Source organism: Periplaneta americana, chromosome 8 (assembly GCF_040183065.1).
Source record: "Periplaneta americana isolate PAMFEO1 chromosome 8, P.americana_PAMFEO1_priV1, whole genome shotgun sequence".
Lineage (NCBI taxonomy): Eukaryota > Metazoa > Arthropoda > Insecta > Blattodea > Blattidae > Periplaneta > Periplaneta americana.
In genome coordinates this window covers 154313661-154318938 of record NC_091124.1, presented here as the reverse complement: position 1 = coordinate 154318938, position 5278 = coordinate 154313661, and positions in this window count along the sequence as shown.

The following is a 5278-nucleotide window of genomic DNA, read 5'->3' as shown; positions in this document are numbered from 1 at the left end:
ATTTTAACCTACTAATAGCACTAACCAATAACACATAAAACAGTTTCTTCTGTTGATAGATAAAAAATGGTTGATTATTATATAATTTTCACGTTGATTTCAAATTCGTTTACAAAATGTTCCCTTTAATCAAAGCCTTTTAAGTAATCGTGAATTTAAAAAAATATAATTTGAATATTTCTATTACTTTAAAAATGTATTCTCGCTAAATTTTTATCTTAAAAATAAATTATTGAAGACTGAACATAAAAATGGCAGTAAGTGCCAATATATTTGAACCTTAATTTTTTTCAAATATGAGTCCATACACTGGCTCAAGCCATCGAGAAAAGAGGATAAGACCCACTGTAATTTTATTTAGAACCTAGCTTATCCCATAGATATGCAAAATGTCTGATATTGCGTTACTAATTGCACAAGAAAGCTCTGTTTTCTAGAGTTTTTCTATATGACATCTATGGCGTTTTTATGTCCAGTCTTCAATATGGTTTAATCTCACAGATGTTTTCATGCTGATTCGAAATCCCATTATTATCAAAGTTTCTTATCGTCTTGTATTTTTCAGTTAACCGTGAGTTTTTTTAATTTAATTGAACTATTCCTTGTAAAGGACCGCTCCCACTTAGCGGAATCGAATCGAACAGAATTTCTCTTCACAATGGATTTAAATGGAAGATAGCAGAAAGCTGCGCGTCGAATCGAAGCGAAGCGAATCTAACAGAACAGAATTCAGGAGCTAGAATATTTATTCCACTGCCGGAACAGAATTTCTTGTTTCGGGTATGATTGTAAGTGAAGCCTTTGTGAAAAAAAAAAAAAACAAATGAACATATGCTCTCTTGGTAGTTTAATTAATTTAATATTGAAAGTTATTGCTGAAATAGTAGCCTACGCCCACACAAAAAAAAATCACAATTTAATATGATAGAAGAAAAATTAATAAATATTATGTAAAATTATCCTCTTTTGTATGATAAAATACAAAACGCAAAAATACTGTTCGTTTCGATTCCACTAGATGTGAGCGGCAGCAGACTTTTCATTTCGATTCGATTCGGTTCGATTCCGCTAAGTGGGAGTGGACCTTACGTCCTATATGGGCCTAAATGAAATATACGCCGATTAAATTTTTGTTTTTAGAAAGATGGAAGAACGACTCTCTTTTATAGACTTTTCCTGCTGATTTCAAATCTCTTAACCAAAATTTTCCATCACTCTAAATTTTTTAGTTATGACATTGGATACTTCGAGCCTCAGCACTTCAATTTTCTTGAGTCAAAGTTAACCTAGCCGATGGACAAGTTATAAGTTCTGGTTTGTGAGGCACTGATCTAATTGCGGAACAACAGAGATGAATATATAACAGCATGTTAAGACTTCGAAGTTATTCCAGATATTGCACCCTTAGTGCAATAGCGTGTCAATTCAAAATTGCTAGTTTAGAGAAAATGGCTTACAAGTTTCAAATTACGAAATTAAATACATGAGACCCACAGTCCTCCCAGCCGTTCTAGAGTCATGTGGCAGCACCGTCTTTTTAAGTACCACCTCCTGCTACTCGAATTCCTTCCTTCTCTACCGCTCTCTACAACCTGTTAAAAACACTAAGAAGCTGACCGTTCCTTACGTGAGGGAAAGATTAAAGACTGGGAGGGAACTTGTGGTTCTACCACTCACCAAGTCTATTTGTTAGGCGGACAGTAAGTTACTGACAGCGTCATAACGACAATGAAATGTATGTATAGGGAGCGAAAGTAAATTTCACAGATTACGAGATTGCATGGTGATTTCATTCATTCATTCAGTGTTCTGACCAAGGACAGGTCTTTCACTGCAAATTCAGCTTTCTCCAATCTTTCCTATTTTCTGTCTTCCTCTTTGTCTCCTCATATGATCGATATATTTTAATGTCGTCTACCATCTGATATCTTCCGCTGACCCGAACTCTTCTCACATTCACCATTCCTTCCAGTGTATCCTTCTGTAGGCAGTTCCTTCTCAGCCAGTGACACAAGCAATTCCTTTTCCTCTTCCTGATCAGTTTCAGTATAATTCTTTTTTTATCCACTCTTTCCAATACACTTTCATTTCTTATTCTGTCTGCCCACTTCACACATTCCATGCTTTTCCATATCCACATTTCAAATACTTCTATTCGCTTCTCTTCACTTCGTCGGAATATCCATGTTTCTGCCCCATACAATGCCATATTCCATACAAAGCACTTCACTAGTCTATTCCTTAGTTATTTTTCCAGAGGTCCGCAGAAGATGCTCCTTTTTCTATTAAAAGCTTTCGCGGCCATTGCTATCCTCCTTTTGACTTCCTGGCAGCAGCTCATGTTACTGCTTATAGTATATCCCAAGTATTTGAAGCTGTCCACTTGCTCTACTCCCTCATTTAGAATTCGCAAGTTTACCTTCTTTGTTTTTCTTCCTATGATCATGTTATTCGTCTTATTTACGATTTTATCTTCATCCCATACTGCTCACAGCTGTCATTTACCGCCAGTAACATATCCCTTAGTATCATCTCCTCGTCTGCTAATAACGCCACATCATCATCAAAGTCGACCTGGTTGGCAAGTTGGTATAGCGCTGGCCTTCTATGCCAAAGGTTGCGGGTTCGATCCCGGGCCAGGTCGATGGCATTTAAGTGTGCTTAAATGCGACAGGCTCATGTCAGTAGATTTACTGGCATGTAAAAGAATTCCTGCGGGACAAAATTCCGGCACATCCGGCGACGCTGATATAACCTCTGCAGTTGCGAGCGTCGTTAAATAAACCATAACATTTTTTTTTTCATCATAAAATCTTATGCACTTTATTCTTCTTCCTCCTACTGTCATTCCTTCCAAGTTCTGAACACAGTTCTTTACTAAATCCTCCAAGTAGATATTGAACAAGGTAGGTGATAAAAGACATCCTTGACGTACTCCTCTCCCAATTTGACTTCCTTCTGACATTCTCCTATCTTGACTTTGACTCGTTGTTTCATGGTGATTTAAAATTCGGTAATTATTCATTATGTTATCGCCTCTTTTCAGCAATAGCTATTATTTTGTTTAAAATAGATAGATGTGGATTTATTCAGAAATTATACACACAGATGCATTACATTGCTCTTAAATTCAGTATACTACTTTGCAAGAAATAACTTACTTCATAGGTTGCGTTCCCCCTCACCTATGATTATTACAATCCAACCACTCTCCATAAAACACACAGATTAATATGCAAGTGGTACATATAAAACATATAATATACCCTAACCTAACTTTTTAAAATTCAATTATTAGCATTATCCCTTCGTAAGTTCGTATAATAAACTGTAATAGCTGACGTCCTAAGCTGTCTCGCCTTGACGAGGAACAATCCAGTATTTTGTTCGTATTCTCTTTTCCCCATAATGTCGACATGCAAGCGAATTTCTATGCCGACCTAGCATCAAGAGTGGTAGATATTTTCTTCGAAGATGTCCTGTTTCCTTACAATGCGCTAGAATGTGCTCCTTTTCGACACATAATGGACATTTGCGGTCTCCTTCTTCGGTGACAATTTTATGACTCTTCCAGACTTTTCCATGTATCCAATATTATCCACGTCAAATCCGTTCTACTATCTTTGCTAAAAGAATTTATATACTCACCCCTCTCCCAATTAAACATGAGATATGATTGTAAATGCAATAATAATAATAATAATAATAATAATAATAATAATAATAATAATAATAATAGGCATATACATAATAACAATCCTGGCTAATATCTTAGGCGACTCTACCCGATTGATGTTAAGCCATGTTTATAGTGCTCTGCGACATCTCTTCCCCTTCAATACGATAAGTCCATTTTCAGCTTTTTTCGATCAGAATTTCTCTAGATTCCTTGATTGGAACGGCGGAAAACGAAGTGAGACAAGTGGAGTTCACATAGTTTATTTTTCACAGCTCCAACTCCTTTTACAAGGACGCGCGCTTTTAGACGGTTCTCCCTCCCTTTATCGTCATTTGATCAAATTTCATTTCATGTGAAACCAATTTATTGAACTTGGAAATGTTGTCGAGTTTTAAGTGCTGGTAATGTGCCTTGAGCTTTTACTTCTTTTCTGCACGACTTAGTAATTTTCAAGATAAATGGAATTTTGCGGTTGTGGAAAGAAAGAGTCATCTTTCTAACGGCAGGAGATTCCCGAATAGAAAACTGTAAAATAAACTGCTGCAATGGCAATGAAAATCTGTCATTGGTAATATGAGTTAAGTCATAGATGTAGTTCAGGCAATAGCACGTTTGCCTGCTGATCGGGAGTTGCGCGCGGGTGTGGGTACGATTCCCGCTTAAGCTAATTACTTGGTTGGGTTCACTCCGAGGATTTCCCTCATTGTAAGGAGAATATTAGCTACTTCATGGCGAAGTCTTGACCTTACACACAGTGTACGATATAAATTACCAAAAATTATATGGACAGTACATATCGGTCTACTGAACAAAATGTCTAGAAAAATTTAATTATTTCTTATAATTTTCCTTTTTTATTTGTAAAATATAATGTTTTTAAGAATGATAGTAGTCTAATTATTTATTCACATTTCGACTGAAGGTTAATGTCATTGCCAATGAATTGTGCCCAACACATACCAATACACAACACAGTAACAAACGACTGCTTCAGCTTACGTATCGGGCAAAGTAAAGGATGACTGTCTATTCTCATTTTCAATAACGTTAAACTGAGAAAACAATTTTTTTCTAGGAAAACCTTGACTGTTACAGAAAGAAAACTGTATCTGATCTTTTTCTTCAATTATTTATGTTCTACCACCAGTATTTTTTGGCAGTTTAGGCTATATTGCATAGCCAAATAGCAACTTGCTATTACCAATTTCATTGACACTAAATGACCTAGTGGTTGATACAGCGTCACTAAACAACTGATTTAAAACATTTTCACTTTTACGTCATGGTTTAGGTTTTGGTGCCTCTTCCGTCTTTATACTTATTCAGCTTCATCCCTTCCTAGGACGCCTGATATGTCTCTTGCCTTTAGGTCAGTACTTTGAACCAGTGCTAGTATTCATTCATTGTTGAACCAGTGCTAGTATTCATTCATTGTTATTCTAGATAGGTGTTCTTTCCAGTTTTGTCTATGGTCATCTGTTTTCTTATTTGTGCTAACATTTGTAATATTAACCTGGCTATACCTTTGGATTAACGGTTGAGAACCGGAAACACTATTCGTTATCCACGTCCACGACCGAAGTTTGATGGTATTAGTGT